Here is an 18,654-nt window from a genome sequence, read left to right as displayed (position 1 = left end):
AACAGGAAGGAACTCAGATCTATTTTGTGACTATTTAGCACTTTTATAGCCCTTTTTCTCCAGTCTTACCAATTATCTGTTCAATTGATTTATTCAATATCCAGAAAGAAATGACTATTAAACCACTGATAAATAGGGCACTAGTTTACTACATTCTCATGCTTATAAAATGAATCATAAATTGAATTGGAAAAGAAGGAGAGATATGAAGCCAGGATCATGTTTCTATAAAACCACAATTGGCTGAAAAATGAGCTCAGTCAACCGAACAATCATTTTCATCTCCATAAAATGTAGCGGATTGTTTTTCTTTGATAAATTCCAATAATTATTTTGTCAATATTAAAGTCAGAATTTTTGATGGAAATGGAGTAAATGACTTTTTTTGAATTATGTATTACATCCCATTGGCTGGAGTCAGAAATTATATATACATCTTGACTTCATGCACAGCTGGCTTTCCTGAAATTCTACCCAGAAGAGCACCTTACATCATTATACCATGGCTCAGTATTTAAAAGTGACCTGCTCTCTCAGATATGGAAGATCAGTCTACCATGGCAGTGGAGTGGGACTTTTTAAAAGTTCATGCCATAAAATCAGCATTCAAATGTCAAAACATAGTTCTATACCCAGCATACACGTAGTACTCCTCCTCTCTCTACCTTCACCTGTTTTTAAACCCAAGATGCCTGAAACTTTTCTGAATGTGTCTTTTTCCTCTAGTAAATGGTTCTTTGAGTACAGGGACCATGCTTTGCTTTTCCTATTTTTATTCCTTCTTCCGTATACCATAACCTGCCCTGAACCATTGTGCTTTTCATCGGGCATACATACCATCAAAAATTCTACTATTTATGCTGTTATTTACCTGGAGATGTACCTGGGCAAAGTATAGGATTATTGTATTAACAATTGTCATTTTTTGTAGAAGAATATGATGATAAATTGAATTAAACCCAGTTTAAGAGAGGAGAAAGAGAAAAATGCTGAGGAGCCCCAGACTTTACTTTTGTTTACAAGAAGTCAGAAATGAGTTGGAAGATAGAAATTAGAAATTCCTGAGAGGAATCTAATAAACTTAACCCAACCAAGAAAATTGTCTCTTGTTTCTTGTACATTTTTCAGTAATTTTGTGCCCCTTTTCACCTTTATTTCCAAAAATAGGATGTCACATTATGATTACATTTTGTTTATACTTTCTGTTTGTGGCCATTATTATTCTTTATGTTTATGACATTGACAGCCTGAAATTCCTATAAACAAGGAAAACCATACTGAGGAAGTGGGTGGTAATTGGCAAAGGAAAGCATAATATGTGGAGAATTAGTCAAAGGCTGTTGTAATAATCTGGCTCAGTTAGAAGATTCATTTGTTTTGCATTTCTTGTCCAATGTATTATAACATTATTGGAGATGACTTCATAGATCAAGTGTCACTAAGAAACCTCATATTTTTATTTAGCATGAAGAGATCCAAACTTGCCAGAAAGTCAATATTTATCAGAGTCACTTTATTTAATATTTTTATTTTCTCCATAACTAACCCCCATTTCTGGAGTTGACAACTTTAGTCAGTGGTTTTAGGTATCCTCATTCTGTAGGAAATGGTGTGTCCACCAACCTAAGTTCTTGTTGCTAAGAGTGAGACTAGGCTAAAGGTGCTTTTTACTGAATAGCGTGTCTTTGTGGTTTAAAAGGATGGGTATTAGTGGACTTCTTGGCATTATTGTTAGGTTTCAGTGGTGTTTGGGGTCTTATTTTAGGAGATTGGAGCCATCAAGCTGAGCATTTATATCTTGTAGGAAGCGCAAGTCTTTGTGAAAAATCCTTCTGCAGACACTCAAATTGCATAATAACAAAAACCAAAATGCATTACAGGGAGCTTGACTTGCAAATGAAATTCTCTGTGCTATTTGGTTTCAAAGCCACTAAAAAGGAAAATTGGTTTGGGATGAAATGAAAACTATTCAGAATCCTTGTTGTAAATCTGAACGCTTGAAGGAGTTGAAAAAACTGGCCCATCTTTCTAATGACCCAAGCATTGCTTTTCTGTAAGCACAGAAGTATCAGAATATGCATGAAACTCCATGCTACCCACATTCTCAGCCTGTGTGAAATTGCATCTTGTGATTTCTAGGAATCTATGTGATTTCCACTATGCTGAGAAATAATTCTATAATAAAATGTGTTTTCTGAAAGAAAAACTGATTTGGGCTTATTACGCAACTTAACTGTTTAACCAGATACACACATGGTTATACTCACATATTTATATATTAGGTGAACACATTTGTCCCAAATTTCTGTCCAGATATTTAGAATTCTTCCATTGTATATTGCATTCTACTACCCATTACTAACGCTATTTTTTTAACATCTTTATTGGGGTATAATTGCTTTACAGTGGTGTGTTAGTTTCTGCTTTATAACAAAGTGAATCAGTTATACATATACATATGTTCCCATATCTCTTCCCTCTTACGTCTCCCTCCCTCCCACCCTCCCTATCCCACCCCTCCAGGCTGTCACAAAGCACCGAGCCGATATCCCTGTGCCATGCGGCTGCTTCCCACTAGCTATCTACCTTAAGTTTGTTAGTGTATATATGTCCATGCCTCTCCCTCGCCCTGTCACAGCTCACCCTTCCCCCTCCCCATATCCTCAAGTCCTTACCCCTAGGTTCTTCATGACATTTTTTTTTTCTTAAATTCCATATATATGTGTTAGCATACGGTATTTGTCTTTTTCTTTCTGACTTATTTCACTCTGTATGACAGACTCTAGGTCTATCCACCTCATTACAAATAGCTCAATTTCGTTTCTTTTTATGGCTGAGTAATATTCCATTGTATATATGTGCCACATCTTCTTTATCCACTCATCTGATGATGGGCACTTAGGTTGTTTCCATCTCTGGGCTATTGTAAATAGAGCTGCAATGAACATTTTGGTACATGACTCTTTTTGAATTTTGGTTTTCTCAGGGTATATGCCCAGTAGTGGGATTGCTGGGTCATATGGTAGTTCTATTTGTAGTTTTTTAAGGAACCTCCATACTGTTCTCCATAGTGGCTGAACCAATTCACATTCCCACCCGCAGTGCAAGAGTGTTCCCTTTTCTCCACACCCTCTCCAGCAACTAATGCTATTTTTATATGTGTAATTGTTTAATAACATCCAAAATATTTTCACATCAATCATCTAATTTTTATCTCTATCTTTTTGCTTCTCATTCTGAGAAATTTTCCTTGATGTGACTAGATCTTCTACCAGGATTATTCTTTTATTCATCCTTTTTATGAATAACTTTATTTCCACAATCATGGTTTTAAAATATGTTTATTTCTAGAAGCATAAAAGTTCTAAATTCCAAGAAAACTTTTGGTTCTCTGGCTTTTCTTTTCTCATAGCAGCATAGTTTGGTTTTATTGATACAATGTTTTCTGGAATCTTGTTGAGGATGATTATTTTAAATTTCCCTTTCAGAAGACTTCTCTTTTTTCCTTGGTTCTTGGTTCCCTTCTTTATTCTTGTTGGTTTTCTCCCAATACTTGATGACCTGTAGTGGTTTGTTTATATATATGAATGGAGCACAAAAAGGACGAAGAGAGAAAGATGAGGAAATGGTATGTTGATTTCTCCACTGACTAGGTTTATTATTCATCCCAGAATCTACATTGTGGTATTTAATACCACAGTATGTGGGAGAGGGAAAGCTTTGACTCATACTTAAAGGTGCAGCCTAAAGTAAAGGTCAATTTGACCTCTTAAATCTGTATACTTTGATTCAGCAATTCTATTTCTAGAAACTTACACTAAGGAATTAATCAAGGTTGTATGTACGAAGGACTGAGTATAAGAGTGTTCATAACAGTCACAACAATACAAGAATAAAAGAACACAATGTCAGTGTCAAAATTGGTGTGCTGGATAAATAAGCTATAATGATTCAGATGATGGGAAATAACATAGTCTTTAGAAGTTATGTCTTAAAGTACTATTTAAGGGAAAAAAAGGTTCACAATAATGTTAATAAAAAGAGAAAATATCTAATTGTCTAAATAATATGACCTTATTTAGAAAATAAAACGGGAAATGTGTGTGTGCATGTGTGTACTAGAAGGAAATACACTAAAATATTAACCAAGGTTATCATTGATGGCAAGAACATTGTAGTTGTTTTTGTGTTTTATTGCAATAATTTTGTTCCTCTTATAATACACAATTTCTAAAATTTTTATCATATTGTACTTAATCTATATAAAATGTATGTAACATATGTTATGAAGCATAATAAAATAAAAACAGTGAATCCGTATTCAGATACATGAGCTAGAATATTATCAATAGCTTTGGAAATACCTGTGTATGCTTGTGTATTTCTCCAAATCTCATCTTCCTATCCCTAAAGGTAACCACTCTCTTGACTTTTCAGTTTATTGTTCACTTCTTAAAGTTTCCCAAAATATATTTCTTAACAGGTGAATAGTTTAATTTTTCTTTTTTTTTGAGTCTTATAAAATTGAATCATATGATACGTAATATTTAATCACTTGTTTCCTACATGTGCTTCAAGGCTTCATTGTTTGCACTTCTATATCCTGGTCCACTGTGTCACTATATATTCCTATTTATTTATAATATCTTCTGTTCATTGTCATTTAAGTTTCAGGTATTTTTTTGTTATATGAATAAAGCTGTTAGAAGATTACTATGCCTGTCTCAAGATCGAGGACATATATGAAAAGATTTCTCTAGATGATATATCCCTAATAGCTAGGGATACTGACTTTTTTATGATAGGAAAAGTCTTTTTTGAAGGTGGCAAAGTTTTTAATTTATTTAGGTTTTCCTTAATGTCTCTCAATAGTATTTAAAAGTTTTCTCCATAAAGGCCTTATACATTTTCCTTAGATATGTTTCTATGCATCTTATACTTTGTGTTGATATAACAAATGGTATCTTTTTTAAAATTACATTTTCTAATGCTTTATTGTAACTATATACAGCTTTTTATACATTAAGTTTTTCAAGCACCTGACCATATTGTTTTATTAATTATGTTGATTCTTTGCAATTTTTTATCTGTGAATTATAAAGATTTTAGGTTTTTCCCCCCAAACCTTAGAACTTATATTTCTTTTTGTCTTACTTGACAGTCTTAGACTTCCATGTTGAATGGGAGTGGTCTACTTATTTCTGACTTTAAATGGAGCACTTTTAATATTTTACCTCAAAGGTTGGTGTTTAGTGTAGGTTTTCTGTTGAACTCTTTTATCAGATTGTGGAAATTATCTTTTTCTCCTCATTTACTATGAGTTTTTAAGATCATAAATAATTGTTGAATTTTAGCAATTATTTTCTCTACCTACTGAGATTATTATATAATGCCTTTTTTTCTTAAAAGAGTGAATTACATTCATAGGTTTTTCTAAGCTAGTTAACGTTGTTAAATTTCTTGATCATAATATGATCATGAATTAAGAGTCCCAAAGTATTTGTTGCCAAAATATTGTCTAGAATACTTGCATATATATTGCACATATGTTGATGATCTCTAATTTTCTTTTTTCATATATGCTTGTTGGGTGTGATAGGCAGAATAATGGCCCTTCAAAAGATGTCCATGTCCTAATAACTGGAACCTGTGAACATTCTGTTACTTGGGAAAAGGGACTTTGCCAATGTGATTAACATTAAGGATCTTGAGGTGGCAAGGTTTTTCTGGATTATCCAGTGGACCCAATCTGATCATACCAGTTCTTAAAAGCAGAGACCATTTCTCAGCTGTGGAGAACCAGAGAGATGGTTCAAGATTATACCAAAGATTATATTTTCATCCTTAACAGTTGTATTTTGTTGAAATCCATCTGCTATCTTAAGAAACATTTTACTTTCCATTTTTAAGTATTTTATACATGTCTTAGATCTAAACATTTCAATATCTGCAGTCCATGAGATCTATATATATTGTTTGTTGATTCCATTGACTTCCACCAGTGACAGTGGTTCTCTTTTGCTGTGATCTTTGATCAGAGATAACATTTCACTGCCAAAAATAAATAAAAATCCTGAGGACCTGAATTTCATCTGGAGTGGATTAATGCAACAATGAGGTCCTGTTTTTACTCTATTGGCTGAGTAGAAATTGCAAGTGATAATACCCATTGTTGACACAGAATTTTCTAAAGAGAAAAACTTGAATCGTTACTGCCTGTCGGAGTTGAATAGGTTAAATCACAAGGTTTGTTATAAGCAAGATTATATAGCAGTAGAAAGCTTAACAAATGTTCTCAGTGCCTCTTTGACATTACAAAGTAAGTTTAAGCCACTACAAAAGCAGTTACAGAATAAATCAGTGATGTCTAAGAATGAGTTAATTATCGTGAGACTAGTGGGTAACCTCAATCTCATTCAAGAAACATAATTAAAAACAAGTGAGGGGCTTCCCTGGTGGCACAGTGGTTGAGAGTCCGCCTGCCGATGCAGGGGATGCGGGTTCGTGCCCCGGTCCGGGGAGATCCCACATGCCGTGGAGCGGCTGGGCCCATGAGCCATGGCCGCTGAGCCTGTGCGTCCAGAGCCTGTGCCCCGCAACGGGAGAGGCCGCAACAGTGAGAGGCCCGCGTACCGCAAAAAAAAAAAAAAGTGAATACAGTGTTTTATAAGAAATATTACATTAACAAATGTACTTTTTTTATTTAAAAAAAAGACATACTATTGGAATTACCAGTGAGAAGTCCTTAGAATCTTTTAATAATACAGAGAAACCTTTTGACTTTCTTTGAAAATAAACAGACAAAAACTCAAATTTCACGATGACAAGATATGGGCTAAATGTAGATTTATATTACATTTTATGAAAACTAGTGTGCAAATATTTTCTAGACTTTTCTTATCCTTCTGATAAGACACAATGGCTATACAAGAGCTTTGTCCTTTCAAAGCAGCTATATATGTTGTCTAACCATTATGCTTAAGGTTTCTTATTAAACTTTGCTATAGATTGAATGCTGTGTCCCTCCAAAATTGATATGTTGAAATCTAATCCCCAATGTGACGGTATTTGAAAGTGAGGATTTGGGAGGTGCTTAGGTCATGAAGGTGGAGGCCACATGAATGGGGTTTATGTCCTTACAATACAGACACTAATAAGAGAGCTCCCTCGCCTCTCCTATCATGTGAGGGCACAGTGAAAGGATGGCTGTCTATGAACTAGGATGTGGGTTCTCACCAGACACTGAATCTGTCAGTGCCTTGATCTTGGACTACCCAGCCTCCAGAACCGTGAGAAATAAATTTCCATCATTTATAAGCCAGCCAGTCTATTTTTATTATAGCAGCCCATTTTATTAGGACTAAGAAGTTCTAATTAAATTCTATGGTCTCTGCATTAAGTTGCTTTTCTAGGAAAGATTAAATTTAAGAATATGAGGCTTATCACTTATTTTTTCCACTTTAGGGACTAAGTCATTCTTGGACACTCGAAATGTTAATTTTAACAGCCTTTTGGTAGAGAAAACCTGCAAAATATATTAAAATTAAATGTATCCACTTCTACCTAATCACTCCCCTGGGAAATTATCCAAAGGAATAAATAAGCAATACATAAGGGTTATTACAGCAGCTGGTACTGGTTTTTAATGAAAGTAGTGCCACCAATGGAGGAGTAGAGAGGGGGTAGTTGAATACATCTAAGTACATCCAAACCATGGAATGTATTGGGAAACAATTCTAATGGGTCTTTCACAGTTTAGCACATCTTGGGAACAGAGGCACTGACTGTTTTTCCTTCTGAACTATCCTTTTAAGGATGTTTGTATAATGAATAACCTTGATAGAGATAGTGTCTCCCCCTGGGTCAAAGAACAGGCATGCTTACTGTCTGCTATAATAAAGATATTATCTCTCTCTGGAGCAAAAGGCAGACATGCTTATTACCCATTTTAAAACATTGACCTTCTCTATGCTAACAGTTTCTCTCTTGAAATGCAAACCACTACACATGTAGGCTATATCTGGGCCCTCCTGTGTCTTCTCTATAGGACTTGGGAGCAGAAGGAACTCTCAGAAATAAGCTGATATTCATACTGTTTACCATGTTCTGAGTAATAAATTCCTTTGACTTAGGAATCTTGTGTCATCTTTTAGCATCCGTAAGCCTGTGGCTGACTAACTTGTTAGCTTGCAAGTAAGAAGACATAGCAGACTCATCACAATTCTCCGCAGTTTTGGTGACAAGGATGGGATGCTGATTGAGATGTGCCTTTTTGGAAGAGAAAGGACAAGGGTCCTGCAGGCCAGGTTTGGGACTACGACAAGACTCTGGGATCTGACAGCAAATGTTAGGCAGGGGGTGGCGGGATGTGGTAATAACTATTCCCTGCTGTCCTGCCTGTTGATAAATGTTTAGAGCAGTGAGAGGTAGGATTAAAGTAAGCTGCTCCAACGGTGCCGTGGCTATCGCTCATTCTCCTCTGGGAGGGTGGATGAGCAAATGTTACCATGACAATGGGGCATCGAGCCTATAGCTTCAGCCAAAAAGTAATGAGGCTGCAACTGATGAACGAAAGAGTCCTCAAAGCCAAAATAACTGCTGTCAGCAGTGAGGACCTTGCTATTCAACACAGAGCTTTGGGCAGACCAAAATAGTAAATAGTTAGAAGTTCTTTTTGTTGAGCTTTGAGCTAGCACCTACTCAAAAGCTGCTCAAATTGAATGCAATACCTTGTTTACTGGCAAGGAGCTTCTCTCTCCGCTGATGCCCTCTGATTATTCTCTTCCACTCTACTGCTGACCTCAGCTGCTTTACAAAGAGCTCTCCCTGTCCCCAAAAGAGACCAAAGATCATACACATCAGTCTTATTATGCTGGGGAGCTCTGCTGGCTACAACTACTCAAGCTGTCATCTTACTTCTTCCTGCCTGGGGAGTGGGTACCCAGATTCGGTGAATGGATTTTGGGCACGGTTCACAGTGGGAAAAGGAAGCTAATGTGATCTTGGAGGTTGAGAGATTTGGGCCAATTTAATGTACTATTGCTGCTTCTACATCTGAATGTACTTCCTCATCCCAGGAGTGCCAAGGGGATTCTCCCAATCCTAGAAGAACTGCATGTAGAGAAGTGCTAATAGAACTCACAACAGTAATGACACCTTTGAGCTCAAGTTTCATTGACAGGTTTCAGTCAATTCGGGTCCTTGGCAAAGGGAAGCAGCCTCTGCCCTGAGGGGCCCTTTGAGGTTTCAGACTAACTGCCTCTCCGGCAGGCTACAGGGTAAGGCTTTTTTATTTTTGGCTGCACTGGGTCTTTGTTGCTGCACCTGGGCTTTTCTGTAGTTGAGGCGAGCGGGGGCTACTCTTTGCCGTGGTGCACTGGCTTCTCATTGCAATGGCTTCTCTTGTTGCAGAGCACGGGCTGTAGGTGCGTGGGCTCTAGAGCGCAGGCTCAGTAGTTGTGGCTCACAGACTTAGTTGCTCCGCCACATGTGGGATCTTCCCGGACTAGGGCTCGAACCCGTGTCCTCTGTATTGGTAGGCGGATTCTTAACCACTGTGCCACCAGGGAAGCCCAGGTAAGGCTTTTTTGAAACCATTTAATAGCTTGCTACTAGGTTCTTGGCAAAGCTTAACACCTGATCCACAGAAACCTTGTGACTCTATGGCCTGCTATTCCCATTTTTTTTGGGGGGGGGTCAACTGCGACTCAATGACTAACGAGGTGGGAAAGGCCTAATAAACCTCACTTGTCAGGTGAAAATAATATATTCAAGAGCACAGTCAGCTTGGCCCCAGCAACATGTTAGCCTGGCATGAAAATTGGCACAAGGGGAAATTTCATCTCTCAGTGTGATTCCTGAAGTGAATGGGGCCCTCAATTCAGAGAGATGCTTCTAAACACCTGGTCTGGTTCACTATGGTGAACGTTTCTGTATGTTTTGTTTTGACCTAAGTAATTCGATTTCTAGTAACTTAGAGTACATGCAGATTGGTACGTGTGCCTACAGTCATGTTTGCAAGGATATTTATTGCAACATTGTTTTTGCTAGCAAATGACAAAGAACTACTAAAAATCTCTCATTTAGGGACTGGACAGAGAGATTAGTTGTTCCAGACAAACTGTATCAAATTAACCCAAAACATGACAAATAAAAATAATGTTAACTTTTTTTTGTTTTTATGAACAGTATTTTCTCAGTGCTATGTAAAGTGTGAATAAAAGCATGTTTCATTACCTTTTCTCTCTATTGACTAGCTCCACACAACCTAACAAATAATGGTAGGCTTGCTTAGCAAAGCCAACTTTTTTTTTTTTTTTTTTGCGGTCCGCGGGCCTCTCACTGTTGTGGCCTCTCCTGTTGCGGAGCACAGGCTCCGGACGCGCAGGCTCAGCGGCCATGGCTCACGCGCCCAGCCGCTCCGCGGCATGTGGGATCCTCCCGGACCGAGGCACGAACCCGTGTGCCCTGCATCAGCAGGTGGACTCTCAACCACTGTGCCACCAGGGAAGCCCAGCAAATCCAAATTTAAAGCAAGATTCTTAGTCTCCTCCTTCAAACTCCTAACCTTCTGGTGCCATAAGAATATCACCCCTATGTTCTCACAGACAAATTCTGGTTTCAAGATTTACTGTTATGGGGAAAAGCTAGGAGCTCAAAACTTAGAAAGTATCATTTTCATGTAAAAGTCGAGTATATAAAGCTGTCTGCATGGACTACCTCTGAATGGAAACAAAAGACACTGGTAATAGGATTGCTTTTGAGAAAAGGACAGGGAGCCCTGAAAGACTTTGGTGCAAATAAGACTTACTTTCATTGCCATATATAAAGAATCACACTTAGGTTAACAGGTATTATCTCTGGGTGGTGAAAAAACCCAAAGGACTATTTATTTATTCACAGCCTATTACTAATCTTGTATTATTTCTACCATGAACTTAAATTTATTCCAAAGACAAAAAAATTTTGAAATATTTTAAAAGCATTTGACAGCAAGAATATAGGAGAAGAAAGGCTATATCCATATTTTGGTAACTGAGAGAACAACAAAAATTGTTGTAATCTCTGTTGCTGAAAAGAAAGATACAATCCTGAATATAAACCTGGATGCTGACATTGGAACAGGGAAGAGGTAAAAATGACACACAACTAGAAATGCAGATGTCTGGCAGAGAAAATAAATCTAGATGCAAAGTTACATATGAGAAAAATTTGCAGAATATATACTCCAACGGAAATTCAAAGGCCCATCCAACAATATCTTGCTTTCATTATTTATCTTGATGTCTTCTTAGATACAAGGTTATGACCAATCAAAGAAACAACTAGTATTGTAACAAGAAATTCTCAGTTCTATTCATTAGGTTTCAATAGCTGAGTTTCTCCCAGAAGCCCCTCTGGACTAGCCTCGGTCATTACCATACCATACAGACAGACAGATCTCTCTGGGGCTTTTGGCGGGGATTCTTTTATTCCCACAGCACTTTGAAGGATTTGAGTTGGAGAACGCTGTGCTGTTCCCTTTGCACGTCTTCCAGACAGTGGAGAATGCGTTTGGGAGCAGCAGATTGAAGTTCATCTTCTGGGGGCCTGTGAAAGTATCTTTTCTTTGTAGATTGGTGAACTAATAGAGCCAAGTTCTTCAGTTATTGGATTGGTATTATATACCACCAGTACCCTTCTCATGTTAATAGTAACCTGCATAAACCAGTTTATAAAACTCCAAGAATGTAAGGTAGATCCTTCATCCTTTAAGAAAATAGAACCTCTTAAAACAATTTATTTCATCCTTGGGTTGTTGCTAATGGCAACAGAAAGAATGCACTGGAGTGTCATAATAATCCTCCATTAAATCCCCAGTGTTTAAATTTTAATGCTATAATTCAAGAGCTGACAAAAGCCCATTGAGTGCGTCTATGGGGAGGAAAACAGGCAGGCCCATTTTCTCAGGGGTGATACTATAGCAACATGAAATGAATTTGGGGTCAGGGAACAAGCAGTCTCCAAGCTTTGTTTGCATTTCCTGGCTAAAAGTAGAATCCAACATTATAAATTTTACCCAACTAAGTAGTTATTTTGAGCAGCAGGAAGATAGCTCCCTTTGCACCACTGTTTATATTGAAAACAGAGCGAAGGTAACAAAACCAGAACTGGGAGAAAGACATGCTGACAAATATATTATGAAGTGACTCTCAAAGTGACCATTTTAGAAACCCCTACATCTCTCTATGCTGACACCCAACCCCTCTCCCCTAGACAAATGATGCTTTATAACATGGAGAAGTATTACAATTCCCAAAATGCCCTTAAGAAAAAAAGAAACAAAGTCAGGTCCACAGTCCCTGAATGTGACCCTGTTACCATCATGGACGACGTGGCGAAGTTGGGTGTTGTCAGTTACCTCTCACTCTTTATAATGGTCCTTTTGTTTTAGGGGGAGGATTTTTTTCTCCCAGAATAAGCAAATGCACCTGAATCACAATTGCCTATTGTGCAGCAAAAGGCAAAAACAAACAAAACAAAAACATACCCTACTTAATTCTCAGAAGTTTGTGTTTCCAACTTTTCTTCCCCTAGGCATCTGGGTTTTCACTTTTGGTTTTATTGTTGAATATTAGCACATTGAGTCAGTGTGATGACTCAATAACATAAAATACTACTTTCGGGGTGGTTTTCCAATAAGGTGTATCCAGTTATGTTCTCTATTTATATGACTTACAATATACAGAAATGAAGAATATTAGGTTTTCAAGGGCTTAGTCACAGATGGATATATAGACAGCTCAGTAAAACTCAGAGCTGATCCCTCTTTTCCATTCCCTTTTCCAGGCCCTCAATATCTCATCTCAACAGTTAAAAATCCTTGCCTCTCTCAACCTCTCATGACTTCCAGAACCCACCTCTCGCAATCCATCCTAAATATAGTGGCAGTATTAGTCATTTTCCTAAAACAAAAACAAAATTTCTCCCCTATTAAAAAGACTTTGATGCTTACGAATGAATCAAATTTATACTCCTACAGTTTAACTCTGCTATTATAAGTAAGCTACACTGTACAGTTTCCTTCTTCCACAGTTTATCCTAGATTTTCTTCTCTCACAGTTAGCACCTGTGCTGCTTTTGGTGGCTTAGCTGGTGGGGTGACCCAAAGTCATATCTCGGATTATCCAAGTCCCTGGTCATCAAGCCCTTCTCAGACCTTGGCTACTGTATTTGTCTATTTACCAACACAACTGAGCAAAGAAGTATTAAGAGATAACCAAGTGCCAAACATATTCCTCCCCATCCCCAATGTGCCATAGCAGCCTTCCTCCTGAAGATCATATCAATTGCTTCTATCAATATCATGTTCCTCTCCTTGCCCGCTGGCCCCTTGGTATGAGAAGTATGAAGTACACAGGCATAAATCATAGCTTATATCTCCCTGGTGGATGTTTCCCACATTAAGAACTAAGACCAGTAAACACACAGAGGCCAGATTTCAGAAAAATGAAGCAGAAATTCCCTCCGGATCATTCCTACATTCATCCCTTGGTTCCTGACCCTATGTATTCTGTCTAACTAATGGGGCACAGCACTATATAATGGTTGTTAATTTGAGTTTGTATTGCATCCTGGAAGATGACTCCCTATCCTTGCATGGTGTCATTTTTGAACTTGTGCCTTTTCTACGCCATCTATAAGCTATTCTATTGCTCTTCAATGCCAGCTGTTTCGGATGCTGTGGTACATGACAGGACCAGAGGATCTCATGATCATGGGCCCACAGTTGCACCTCCTTCGCTATAACGTGAGTATCTTAGTCAAGGATTTCTGAACAGTGGCATATTGACACTTTGGGTGAGATAATTCTTTGTTATGGAGAGTCGTCCTGTACATTAAGATGTTTAGCAGCAACCCTGGGCGCTAGCCACTAGATGTCAGTAGCATCCTCCCAGTGGTGAGAACTAACCATGTCTGCAGGCATCGCCAAATATGCCCTGGGGTGGGGAAATACTGCCCTTGGTTAAGACTAGTGCCTTAGACTGATGCAATATCATATGGGATTCCACGCAGGTGGATTAAACTTTCTGTAATCATATGGATAAGGGTGCTGCCTGAGGTTCTTCAGACAGGAAAGGCAAATCCATATCTAGAATATGTAGAGATGCAAGAAGTGTTCATTCAAAATGAATGGGTTCTCTTCCAGGATGGAAAGAATTCCATGTATTCAACTTGCCACCAGGTGGCTGGCCGGCCTCCTGAAGGGATGGTGCTGTATGTGGGAGTTAGTTTTGGTGTCTCTTGCCATTCTTAGTAAATGGGAGCTCATGTAGTTAGACCCATGTAAAGCCTCCGTCTCTGGACACCATGGTTTCTCTGTTCGTTGTGCCTGGTGTTCCAACGCTGTGATCTCAGATGACAGAGAGATGGCTGACGTGGACTAGCTGACATTTTGTCTACTGTGATTACTTGGTTGTTCAATGCCTATTCCAGAGTAGATGCCCTCTGGTAACATGCATGCTAAGATCTCCACACTTTGTGCCTTCTCCCATTCATCCATCCACATACCATGACTGCAGACCTCGTTGCCTGTGATCTCTCCACCTTTCTCCTCCCAAGCTATTTGCCACCCATGAATTCGCATAGATTTTAATCTTGGGCCATTCTCTTTTCACCAAAAGAAGGCAATCAGTTGCACCATGGAGTCTGCCTATCAGAAAGATTTCCCCCCACCATGGAGAGAAGTTCCAATCCATTTTTAGTTTATGCACACATACTAGGATGACAGTTCATAAATCAGCTTTGCTCCTTTCCTCCTTTGTCGGCTGTCCTAAGGCATCCCCTATGCGTCATATATAAATATTGGTTCAGAGTCTTGCTTGGTACAACTGTGGTGGATGAAACGGAAGTCTGGGCCAGATTGTGTTGCTTACTCGGGCCTTCTGGTATTGCTTGTGGCTAATCCTGGTTGTACTATTTTCATGTTAAGACTTGGCGTGTCTGATAAAGTATATAATTTGACCTAGGCTTCTCGAGGCCAGAAAAGCCAAGCCAACAACTTACAATCAGACTTTGTTTGCAATACCTACAGATTTGAGTGAATGTCTCCTTTCTCAAGGTCCCTAAAATATCCTGAGGCCTGCATCTGCTAGGAAGTGACCTTCCTTACTCACCTGGTAAGGCTGCTGGGAACCCTGCAAGGTACCAGGCTGTTTTTCCAAGGAGCTTTATTGGCTCCATAACGTCAATCTTAGTTGCTTAGTTCCTTAAAGCTCTCTGGTAATATCTGAGTTTATGCATTCTCTTAAATCTGACATTTCAGCTAAAGTCTTGGTAATGTAACCAATTTTTTTTTTTTTTTTTTTTTTTTTTTTTGGTGATACGCGGACCTCTCACTGCTGTGGCCTCTCCCGTTGTGGAGCACAGGCTCCGGACGCGCAGGCTCAGTGGCCATGGCTCACGGGCCCAGCCACTCCGCGGCATGTGGGATCTTCCCGGACCGGGGCACGAACCCATGTCCCCTGCATTGGCAGGCGGACTCTCAACCACTGCACCACCAGGGAAGCCCAATATAACCAATTTTCAGTTGTGTCCTGTTATAAGGAGAACAGATTCTTATTGAACTTATGCAAATAACTATTGTCATAAAAGCAAGACTACTCACTGAACGTTTCTAAATTCTGGAGGGATCAAGTAGGGAGAAAAAAAATAAATGTTTCAATTCTGCTTATAAAGGTATAATTTACCAACCATTAGTTCTGTCAACCTTGTCTGATGTTTGAGGGTGATAGGGATAGTGATAATTCCAAGAAGTTTGCAAGGTGTTTGCTAAGGCTCGTATGATTTGCCCAGTGAAGTGGGTATTTTGATCATTGGAGATTGTGGAAAATATACCCCAAGTGGGAAACACATTTTCTAATAGTTTCTTTGCCACTGTGAGGGTATCAGCCTTCTGGCAAGAGCAGACTTCAACCTATCTAGAAAACACATACAATAACAAGAACATATTGATAACCCATATTAAGTGGTATTCAAAGGTATTCAAAGGGTCCAGAGGCAGAAGATCTGAGGCCTCTGCTGGGTCAGACTTTGCTGGTAGACTATTTTTTAAATTTTATGGAATTCTCCCCACCAATATCTATTTCCAATTTGTGCCATCTTAAATACACTATAGTGGGTGAAGGAAAGGAAAAACAAAAAAATGGTGTTTACCAGGGAGCTGGGAAGAACCAAGGGGCTGTCCTCTGTTTCCCACAGTCCTGACTGTTTGTTTAATTTACAGCAATTGTTTCCCATTGTAATATCCCTGATTCAGGAGGAGATTGTTGCCATGTTACAAAAACATCAAGATGGCAACAGTATGTTGCTGCTGCCTTTGCGTTAAAGTCAGCGAGGGTCAGTCCTTTCAGTGTGAGCCCCAACTTTGATGACAGACAACATTTTATGCCAGGATACATCAGACTTTCAGGAATTTCACACAATTTCTGGAACACTTATAACACATACCTATATATCTCTTTTTCGTAAGGAGAGAAAACAAATCTTTGAGATATTTCAGAGGCCTCTGAAATGTCTCATATATCAAAGTTAGTTCTAAATCAAAATGACTTCATTTAGAGCTTGATTTTGGAAATTTGTTAAAACATCAAAAATGTTTTAAAATAGTCAAATAGAATAATAGGTCAATTGAAACAATGTTTACCCATTTAACCAAAATAACAATTAAAGACTTCATAGGCAGATATAGAAGGTTATATAGTTCTGAGTAAAACATAGTTCTTTTAGCATCGAGATGACTAGGTTTACTTAAGTAATCAAAGGCCTGATAAAGACAACACAGAACGTTAAGTGATTATTTTGACAAGATACAAGATCTTTCCTTTTTTCTAGGCAGGTTACTTAAGGGTAAAGAGAAACCTTTTATAATCTGTTATTATCAAGAGCAGACCAATAGAAAACAAATTGTCCTTTTAATGTAGAGAAAACCAAATTCCAATTTTGCACCAGTTTACTTTTGATATTAAAACTCATTTACTTAATTATATTCATTCCAATTTTATCCAGTCCTGACCACATATAAAATGTCTTTCCAAAGATTCCTTTTCATAGATCTTCATTTACCGAGAACACACATCCTATTTTCCTTGCATATGAAGATGCTTCCTTTTTTACCCTTAGAAACCTTTCATTTCTATGAACTGTCTTTTATATTAGCATTCTGTATACTGGCAAACATAAATACTTTTTATAATTTCTGGAAATATGTGCTTTCTCATAGAAAATTTCACAGCACAGCTCAAACATGTTTACTAATACTCCCGAATATCTTTAGCTTCTCTGTAAACGGAAGCCTATGTTCAGTAATTAATATTTCAGTTTCTCATCTTATTGGGGAATGATCTAGATATTCAATGAATGTAACAACTTATTGTTCAACTTAATTTAGCAAAATTTGAAGGGTGTATGTCGCCAAAGAGATTTGGGAAACTATTTAAGTAGAAATATCATAAAACAATCATTGCTAAAACGTTCACATAAAAACTCTCTACTCATTTACATTTATTTAATTTATTTGCTTTTAACAATCATGTTTAGTTACCTACAAAAAAACTTCATTAGACATTATACAACTTCAGTCATCATCCTAAGTTATTTTTCTGGCGGACAAATTTTGTAAGAGATAATATGAGCTTATCTGACTTTTAGTAACCTAGATTGAATAAAAGTAGTATACATAATGTTGGTAACACTAAAGACATGTCTACATTAATTAAACCAAAAAACATAAACTAGCTTTTATTTACTAAAGAGTAATCCTAGATCATCTGAACTTGAAAAGCATTTAGGTTAGTGTCTATTACATTTTCTGAGAATTTAATGTATATGTAAGTGCTTGTTTGTTTAAGACAATTAAATAGAACTCTTTTACAAATTACTTTTAGCAATACCATCTGAACGTAGAAAAAAACCCACACATCTATAATACATGTATAAATAAGACACACATGACATACAGACAGATACAGAGACCTTACAGTTTTTGTTCTAAAATTTTCCTGCAACTAGATTTTTGGACAAGGGTGCTTCTACAGCAGTTTGTATTTTTAAAAAACCACCTCCCCTGTCCCTTTTTCGTCTTCAGTCTTAGGAATTGTAGATTGTCTAGATAAAAGTTCCTGGAGAGGCTGAGATAAATTGGGAGATAAATTGGTGATAGATGTAAAGGAGTGGGTGGAATTTGACCTGCCTCTAGAGCTGCATTTATAATTTTGCAAAGATTTGTAAGATGTAACTTAAATGACATTATGTGACAGATAGTTGATGCCCCCACCCAATATCTTCAATTTGCTTCTTTACATCAAGGAGATTTCTAACTAAGGTGTAGATCAAATGATTTTTATGTTCTGCTCAAGCAATTTTGTTGGTTCCTTTTAGCAGGGGCAGATTTACACATCTTCTGTTTTACAATACTAGGTAGAGGAAACATTTCCCAGTGAGATACAATGTCCATGTCCATAATATAATCAGGTAAAAGAAATGCAATTATTTTATAAAGCTTGTTCAAATATACCAATTCTCCTATAAACTTTTTACCTTAATTCCATCAACTCTTACATTGCTAACTATAGCCTCCATTAGGATTTCATGAATAGGTTTTCGTTTTACAGTATT

Source organism: Globicephala melas, chromosome 14 (genome assembly GCF_963455315.2).
Source record: "Globicephala melas chromosome 14, mGloMel1.2, whole genome shotgun sequence".
Taxonomy (NCBI): domain Eukaryota; kingdom Metazoa; phylum Chordata; class Mammalia; order Artiodactyla; family Delphinidae; genus Globicephala; species Globicephala melas.
Note: the sequence above shows the minus strand (reverse complement) of the source record.